Source organism: Bison bison, unplaced genomic scaffold (assembly GCF_000754665.1).
Source record: "Bison bison bison isolate TAMUID 2011002044 unplaced genomic scaffold, Bison_UMD1.0 scf7180017864053, whole genome shotgun sequence".
NCBI classification, from domain to species: domain Eukaryota; kingdom Metazoa; phylum Chordata; class Mammalia; order Artiodactyla; family Bovidae; genus Bison; species Bison bison.
In genome coordinates, this window is record NW_011494625.1 from 971613 (window position 1) to 981511 (window position 9899).

The 9899-nt window shown below is 46.3% G+C and overlaps 1 pseudogene; it reads right to left on the reverse strand.

The window, feature by feature from the left end:
• Positions 1-464: 464 nt before the first annotated feature.
• LOC104985637 overlaps positions 465-9899 on the reverse strand; it is a 14290-nt pseudogene continuing 4855 nt past the window's right edge.

Genomic DNA, 9899 nt, shown 5'->3' on the forward strand with positions numbered 1-9899 from the left:
AGCAAGGCCCGTGTGTTGTCTGTTGTGCCCACACGCACATCCGCGCATCAGCAAATGCACGCGACGTGTCCGCCCTGTTCCAGGCTGACACGTGGGCGGTGAGCAGAAGAACCTCCGTGGTATTCATATCCTCCAGCCGCCCTCACGTGGCTGCGGAGCCCTTAACATGTGGGTCATCTCCACGAGAAGTGCTGTCAATGCACCAGAGACCAAAAATGGAAAGGACTTCATGAAAACTTTTCCCAATTGGTTACATGTTGGAAAGATAGCATTCTGGGTGTCTGGGGCTAAGTAAAATATATCACTGAAGTTGATCTCACCCGCTTCCTTCTGCCCTTTGATGTGTGGCGACTATTAACTGGACGATTACGTATGAGGCTCATGTTGCATTTAAACTGAACAGCGCTGTTCCAGCCAAAGCCAGGGACAGCCAGTAAAGAAGCGAATAAACAGCTATTGCCACATCAGGAAGTGAAGGATGGAGTGGAGTGGCGCAAGCTGGGGTGGAGCGGAGGGGCTCCTCTCAGGTCGTGGGCCCTCTGCAGAGATGGTGTCTGGTCAGAGACCGGAAGGCCGGGCACAGGGCAGGCGCGCTTGGTGGAGCAGCAGGCCAGTGTGGCAGGGAGGGGTGAGCCTGGGCTGGGGAGGGCGGCTGGAGAGGCCGGCGGGCCAGGTCCTCCCGCAGCCTCGAAGGCTGGCTGACTCACCGGGGTGACTGACAGCGGACCCAGGGAGGAGTGACAGCAGGGACAGAGTCCCCACGAGGTGCTGAGCCAGTCAGGCTGGGGGGCGTCAGGGGCTGCTGGTTTGGGATGGAGGGGACCCCGTGATGGGGCCAGAATTCATGTCTGCTCCTGAATCTGGGACCTCATTTTGTCGACAAAGGTCCATCTAGTCAAAGATGTGGTTTTTCAGTAGTCATGTACAGATGGGAAAGTAAGACCATAAAGAAGGCTGAGCACTGGAGAATTGATGCTTTTGAAACTGTGGTGCTAGAGAAGACTCCTGAGAGTCCCTTGGACTACAAGGAGATCCAACCAGTCCAACCTAAAGGAGATCACCTCTGAATATTCACTGGAAGGACTGATGTTGAAGCTGAAGCTCCAATACTTTGGCCACCTGATGCGAAGAGCTGACTCATTAGAAGACCCTGATGCTGGGAAAGATTGAGAGCCGGAGGAGAAGGGGACAACAGAGGATGAGATGGTTGGATGGCATTAACGACTCAATGGGCATGAGTTTGAGCAAACTCCAGGACATAGTGAAGGACAGGGAAGACTGGCGTGCTGCAGTCCATGGGGTCGCAAGGAACAGACGCAACTGAGCCAGTGAACAGCAAAAACTTGAGTCTGAGTTTTGCTGCGGCATTTGAATGGAGACGTGCAGTTCTTGTTTGGAGACAGAGGTCTGGAGCTTGGAAGAGTCGCTGAGAACGAAAGGACACGGCATTAGAGGTCATGTTGCAGGACACCCTTGGATCCTTGCGCACAGATGGGGGTCATGAGTGGTCCCCGGGGGATGATAACTGGTCAAATCTGGTTTGAGTCCTGGCTCCGCTGCCTCCCACTGCTGTTCGCCTCTTCATCTGGGGATGGACCACAGACCTGTGGGTCCTTGTGAGGCACCTCCTGCTTCCTCGCTTTCAATGCAGGCTGGCCCTAGGTCGGCCTGGCCGGGGGCGGTGGTCCTCTGCTGGCCCGAGCCTGGCCCTAAGAGGCGCAGCAGCAGCTGCCTCATCTCTTGGTGCCCCAAGCCCTTCGTAGAGACTCGCCTGTCCTGAGGTTGTCATGTTGGGAGAAAGCCCCTCACCCCGTGAAGGGGCTGGATAGGGGGATAGAGAGAGAGGCCCAAACAGCCCCTGGCCTTCCAGACATTCTCACCGAGGCCCCCGAGCACAGACGGGAGCGCAGACTGTCTGTTTTTGCCCTGCCTTTTGTGACCCAAGTTTATGACCCACAGAAGGGTGAGGTATAAGAATAGCAAGCTGTTGGTTTACGCTACTAAGTTTTAGAGTAGTTTATTCAGCAATAGATAAAATGGGAGAATAATACTTATTTGGTTGTTGGGAGGACGATGTGAAATTTGAAGCACAATTTTTGGCTCTGGGTTGGTACTAAATAAACTTCCCTTCTCTTTTTGTACAGCTTATGCTATAAAGTCAAAAACCTGTCTTGTCTTAGTTCAGCCTTGCAGAATGGCAGAGAGGAAGCTGAAGTCCTATTTCATGTCATATATATATTTTAAATGTATGGAAATATTAATCATGAAATTACAGTAGACATTCTCTATGTGTTAGTCAACTCTCTTCGACCCCATGGACTGTAGCCTGCCAGGCTCCTCGTCCATGGGATTTCCCAGGCAAGAATTCGGGAGTGGTTTGCCATTCCCTTTTCCAGGGGGTCTTGCTGATGTAGGGGTTGAACCTGGGTCTCCTGTGTTGCAGGCAGAGTCTTCACCATCTGAGCCACCAGCGAAGCCTGATATTCCTACGTTCGATCGAATATCTCACCTTGGTTACATTGGTTTCGAGTCCCATTTTGTTTTTCTTTTGTTGACACCTGTGTTGAGGGTGCCAGACATGCCCGGGGAGCCCGTGGATGACTGAACCCGTCAGTCAGACTGCCCAATCGATGTGCCTATTTTCTTCTCTTTTTAGTAGACCATACTTGTCTTTATTTTGAGTCTCCATTTTTTATTGCAGTATGGTTGATTTACAATGTGTTTTTTTTTAGTTTCAGGTGCACAGCTAAGTGATTCAGGTGTTGTTTAGTCGCTCAGTCGTGTCCGACTCTTTGCCACCCCATGGACTGCTGCATGCCGGGCTTCAGTGATACACATGTATCTATATATCTATACTCTGTTCTCTTTCATATTCTTCTCCATTGTCAGTTCAGTTCAGTCGCTCAGTCGTGTCCAACTCTTTTTGACCCCATGAATTGCAGCACGCCAGGCCTCCCTGTCCATCACCAACTCCCGGAGTTCACTCAGACTCATGTCCATCGACTCAGTGATGCCATCCAGCCATCCCATCCTCTGTCGTCCCCTTCTCCTCCTGCCCCAATCCCTCCCAGCATCAGAGTCTTTTCCAATGAGTCAACTCTTCGCATGAGGTGGCCAAAGTACTGGAGTTTCAGCTTCAGCATCATTCCTTCCAAAGAAATCCCAGGGCTGATCTCCTTCAGAATGGACTGGTTGGATCTCCTTGCAGTCCAAGGGACTCTCAAGAGTCTTCTCCAACACCACAGTTCAAAAGCATCAATTCTTTGGCGCTCAGCTTTCTTCACAGTCCAACTCTCACATCCATACATGACCACAGGAAAAACCATAGCCTTGACTAGACGGACCTTTGTTGACAAAGTAATGTCTCTGCTTTTGAATATGCTATCTAGGTTGGTCATAACTTTCCTTCCAAGGAGTAAGTGTCTTTTAATTTCATGGCTGCAGTCACCATCTGCAGTGATTTTGGAGCCCCCCAAAGAATAAAGTCTGACACTGTTTCCCCATCTATTTCCCATGAAATGATGGGACCAGATGCCATGATCTTCGTTTTCTGAATGTTGAGCTTTAAGCTAAGTTTTTCACTCTCCACTTTCACTTTCATCAAGAGGCTTTTGAGTTCCTCTTCACTTTCTGCCATAGGGTGGTGTCATCTGCATATCTGAGGTTATTGATATTTCTCCCGGCAATCTTGATTCCAGCTTGTGCTTCTTCCAGTCCACCGTTTCTCATGATGTACTCTGCATAGAAGTTAAATAAGCAGGGTGACAATATACAGCCTTGATGTACTCCTTTTCCTATTTGGAACCAGTCTGTTGTTCCATGTCCAGTTCTAACTGTTGCTTCCTGACCTGCATACAGATTTCTCAAGAGGCAGATCAGGTGGTCTGGTATTCCCATCACTTTTAGAATTTTCCACAGTTTATTGTGATCCACACAGTCAAAGGCTTTGGCATAGTCAATAAAGCAGAAATAGATGTTTTTCTGGAACTCTCTTGCTTTTTCGATGATCCAGCAGATGTTGGCAATTTGACCTCGGGTTCCTCTGCCTTTTCTAAAACCAGCTTGAACATGTGGAAGTTCATGGTTCACATATTGCTGAAGCCTGGCTTGGAGAATTTTGAGCATTACTTTACTAGCGTGTGAGATGAGTGCAATTGTGCGGTAGTTTGAGCATTCTTCGGCATTGCCTTTCTTTGGGATCGGAATGAAAACTGACCTTTTCCAGTCCTGTGGCCACTGCTGAGTTTTCCAAATTTGCTGGCATATTGAGTGCAGCACTTTCACAGCATCACCTTTCAGGATTTGAAATAGCTCCACTGGAATTCCATCACCTCCACTAGCTTTGTTCATAGTGATGCTTTCTAAGGCCCACTTGACTTCCCATTCCAGGATGTCTGGCTCTAGGTGAGTGATCACACCATCGTGATTATCTTCTCCATTATAGGTTATTACAAAATCTCGAGTAGAGTTCCCTGTGCTGTGCGGTAGGTTCTTGTCCGTTACCTATTATGAAATAAGATGGTAGAGTGCATATGTTAACCCCAAACTCCAAATTCATCTCTGCCCCTGTCTTTTCCCTTTGTTGACCATTAGTTGTTTACGGCGTCTGTGCGTCCACTTCTGTTTTGTAGACGAGCCCATGTGTGTAGTTTGGGTTCCGTGTGCATGTGCGTCGCGCAGTGTCTGCGTGTCTGACTCACTTCGTGTGACGATTGCTGGGTCCGTCCGTGCTGCTGCAAACGACGTCCTTTTTAATCCTTTTTATGGGTGAGTAGTAGTCCGTTTTGAGTAAATGTGTGTATATATATATACATGCCTATTCTATGATTCATGCCTTTTCTGACCCCACACATATTTTTCTCATAATTATTTAATATGTGAAGCCAAAGTCACCCAGTCATTTCTGACTCTTCGTGACCCGTGGACTATACAGTCCATGGGATTCTCCAGGCCAGAATACTGGAGTGGGTAGCCTTTCCCTTCTCCAGGGGAGCTTCCCAACACAGGGATCAAACTGGGGTCTCCTGCATTGCAAGCGGATTCTTTACCAACTGAGCTATCAGGGAAGCATGATAAAAAAAACTTCAATTTGATTTAAATTCTTTATTAAAGGGAATCCACTATGCTTCACCCAGGTTGAGTCTTTAATGAGAGGAATTATAGAGAAGATTGTGACCGAGAGGAGCAGTTTGCTTTGCTTCTCCAGGAGGAAGCTCTATGTAAAGATGGGAGAGGAAGTGCAGCTCCCAAAAGTACACCTGCCCCCTGAGAGCAGACGGAGCTGACCAGGTGGCCTGTGAGCTCACAAGGGAGTCTGTGAGCGCAAGACTTCTGTTTCCATGCTGTTTAGTCATGAGAGCAGAGACAGTCAAAGAAGAGATCATTTTGGTGGTTATAAATCTGTGTTTGTTTTTTTATTCTATTTTATTGTTTGATTTATTTATGACCAATAAATGAATTTTTAAATTACTGATGCTGGAAAAGATTGAGGGCAAGAGGAGAAGGGGGTGACAGAGGATGAGATGGTTGGATAGCATCACCGACTCAATGGACATGAGTTTGAGCAAGATCCAGGAGTTGGTGATGGACAGGGAGGCCTGGCGTGCTAGAGTCAGTGGAACTACAAAGAGTCAGACACAACTTCACAACTGAACAACACCGGCAGTTCAGTAGTTAAGACTCTGCTCTTCTAGGGGCACAGGTTTGGGAACTAAGAGCTCACATGAGAAGTGATGTGGCCCTCCCCCCAAAAAATTTAAAAAAATAAGGGAGATGCTTTTTATATTTCACCACTTAGTGTAATGTATGCATGTATATTTATAGACTTGGAGAAGTCAATGGCACCCCACTCTAGTACTCTTGCCTGGAAAATCCCATGGACAGAGGAGCCTGGTAGGCTGCGGTCCATGGGGTCTCGAAGAGTCAGATATGACTGAGCGACTTCACTTTCACTTTTCACTTTCATACATCGGAGAAGGAAATGGCAACCCACTCCAGTGTTCTTGCCTGGAGAATCCGAGGGATGGGGGAGGCTGGTGGGCTGCCGTCCATTGGGTCACACAGAGTCAAACACAAAATGAAGTGACTTAGCAGCAGCAGCAGCAGCAGCATATTTATAGACTAAAAAATCATTTTAAAGACATTTTCTATCATAAGAGTAAAAAATAAAACGCTATGAGTCTTTCTTAAAAATCATGAGCAATTGTTACTAATTAATTTCTAACTTACATCTGCTTTAAAAGATTCAAAAGATTATCTGGATTCTTCCCTCTTCTTCTGTCCTTGAAGCCTGGAGTACTGTTTTCAAAACGCACATTGCTTTCATTCATTCACTCACCCACCAAAACTCTACCGAATGCCTACAAACTCTGAGATACTAAGATAAGAAATAGATCAGCAATTTATAGAGATTTACCAACAGCACATCATGATTCCTTTGGGTTTTGGCATTGCTTTTCAGAGCCAAGGAGTTAGCCAAAGAAATGATATTCTAAGTGGCCCTGAGATCATAGGAGATAAAAAGGATTACTGTACTGTGGAGAGATCTCTAGCAGACACCAAGGAATAATGAAACCAGGGAGCCAAGACCTTGTTCCTGGAGGTGTAGGCACTTAGGTTCCAGAAGACACCCAAGGCCATTTGTTTGAGCCAAGTGACGCTCTTTTGGACAGCTATCCAATTGTTGCTTATATAATTCCAGCCAAGGATAGAAAATTCCATAGATCATCACTCTCCGCTGTAATTGAATGTCGGCCTCAGTGGAAGCATGGGGCGTGGTGAGATCACTGGAAAAAGAGTACAGGCAGGAGAGTTCTCCTTGGTTTAAGAAAAATCATCCTAACAATCCAGGTAGCAAAGCCCCCAGAAACCCAGGCTCTGCCCTGAGGTCCCAGCTCCCACTGCCTCCAAGTATGGAGTTCTGTGCCTCAACCCTCTTTAACTTCCAACGGCTGAAGAAGAATAAAAGGTACACAAACAACCACAGAAAACAGTAGTTTATTAACCTGGACTGATCCAGAAAGGACTATAAAATGAACACCCTAGCCTGTGGAGGGTCATAAATAACAAAGATAATTTTCCCATGTTTTATGCAAGTATAATTTTTGGTGGTAAACAGTAAGATGATATATACATGTACTTCCTATCCCAAACTGTACACAATTAGCATTTAGAAGATTGTAATTATAGCTTGGTTGGGCTTTTGGTAGGTGCTAAAATTGATTTCTTGGCTGAATTATTTTGCAATAGACTTAAACCACTAATTGTACACCTAAACGAAATTGAGTGTGAACAAATCAAATAACTTTTATTTTACCTTGGATAATAATTTATTGATGCAAATAAAACTCCTTAATTAAATCTGGCATAGCCAGGCCTGTGGAGGCCCACATAAAGGCACTCTGTCACCCAGCTTTAGTGGTGATTTTAATTTTAGAATAATGCTCTGCTATTCTTAGAGAGAATTGTGTGTCTATTAAGGACTGTGGAGGTAGTGAGTTGTTTGAAATCAGTGCCTCTTTGAATTTCAGATGGATTTAGGACAGATCTTTTTGGGAGAAGTGCTACTGATTTATAAATTAGAATTAAATATAGCCAAAACTGAAACTTAGGTTACTATTCCTGAAAATAGCCTCTTAATTCAGGAGCTTCCAGAGTCTCTCAAAAAAGAGAAGAAATGGGTCAATTGTGGAGACACACTTTATTCTGATCAATACGTGTTAGAGACTTGATCAAAGAGAAACGGTTAATACAAGTACATTACTTTCCTAGGGCTGCCATAACAAAGGGCCGCATACCAGACGGCTTAAAAAAAGAAACATCTTGTCTCACAGTTCTGGAGCCTAGAAATCCAGAATCAAGGTGCCAGCAGGCGCCTCCTCTAGCTCCTGGTGGCTGTCGCGTTCCTTGGCATCCTTGGACTGGTAGCTGAATGACTTCCGTCTCTGCCTCCATCATCACACGGCTCCCCCCGGTGTGTGTCTCTGTCTTCCCGTGGCATATAAAGACACCCAGCATCCTGGAATACGACACAGTCCTCCCACTCCACTGCTGTGTGACTTCATCTTCACTAACTACCTGAGCCCAAATAAAGTCACATTCCCAGGTACTGGGGGTTCAGACTCTGATGCAGATATTTTGGAGGGGGACATAATTTAACCTTTAATAATAAAAAATATCATTGCTCAGTTCTAAGTATCTACTTGGGGAGGCAAACAAATTTAATGAACAACTCACACAAGTAAGAATTGCTTGATATGTATATTCTCAGCCTTTTTTAATTCCCCTTAGTCACATCCTAAAGGAGATCAGTCCTGGATGTTCATTGGAAGGACTGATGCTGAAGCTGAAACTCCAATACTTTGGCCACCTCACGCGAAGAGCTGACTCACTGGAAAAGACCCTGAGGCTGGGAGGGATTGGGGGCAGGAGGAGAAGGGGACGACAGAGGATGAGATGGCTGGATGGCATCACCTACTCGATGGACGTGAGTTTGGGTGAACTCTGGGAGTTGGTGATGGACAGAGAGGCCCAGCGTGCTGCGATTCATGGGGTAGCAAAGAGTCGGACACGACTGAGCAACTGAACTGAACTGAACTGAATCACATCCCAATCGAATATAAAAACCATTATACCCTGGGGGATGTAAAAGGACATGGTGAAATGAAGGCAACTTCTTCCTGTTTCCCGAGACTAGAAGAACATGAGGATTCACCTGCAGCAGGAGAGCCTTAAAGCAATATCCACTTGTGTCAAAATGGTAGAGCACCATGGTAACTGGGAAGCCGCACCGGTCCCCTTCTCTGGGGGTGTTAGTACCGTGGACGGTTCTTCCCTGCCAGAGATGGATGGACTGGAGACATTTTTGGAAGAAAGTGGTGGATTGGCTCAGGCTTTCAAACTGTTTTTCAGAGCCTTGAAGTTGCATAAGGCACATACGTGGGGTTCGTCCATGCGAACCCCTTCACTCTGTAGATGAAAAAGGAACTCACTCTGTCCTGTGATTCTCTAGACATAGAGTGTATTTGAGTTCATCAGGCTATTTATGTACTTCAAAGGCTTTTTCCTCTCTAATCTTTGGCTCGTAACTAGTCTCTCACCCACTGGCAATGTCTTGATAATGTCTTTTGTGATCCAGAGAGCGAGCTTCTCCTGTGTGGCTATAGTGATGTTTTCCTTATAGTTGTGTGTGTATGTGTGTGCACGCACGTGCATGTGTGCATAGACACCGTGAGCACATGTTCTCACAGCACAGGGCCTTCTGGAAGGGTCTCCCCTCAGCACTGTCCCTAGGGCCGCCCCAGATGGATGTGTCGACAGCGGTCCGCTGCTGGCCAGCACTGCGACGGGAACCGATCCGTCCTCGAAGCAGGAACAAGCTGTGTTTCCCCGCCTTCACCAGTGAATCGTAGCAGCCCCCGCCACCCCCTCCCATTGTTATAAAGCTGAGAGAAGTGTTAGGACAGCACAGGGAGGTGACGTGCAGCCCTGGGACACCTTGTGCCCTCTGGACTTGCTCGGGACTGATCCTAAATGTACCGTTCCCATCAGATGCCTGACTAACTTGGTGGATGTGATGATGTCCTGCTCGTGATGAGCAGTTCCGGTCATATAATCACCTGATGTTCCATTTTCAGCTTGATTTCTATTATCTATCATCACTTCAGGAGCTGGTTTTTATTTTTAAAAGTTTTCCAAGTTCTTCCTAGTTTCTTTCAATTTTTTTTTAAATTCAAACTCTATATTATTATTTTTAAAAATTTCTTTATTTTTTAAATTAATTACTATTATTTTTTGTTGCTGCACCACATGGTATGCAGAATCTGAGTTCCCCAACCAGGAACTGAAACCGTGCACGCGCACACACGCACACGCGCACACGCACACACACACACGAAACC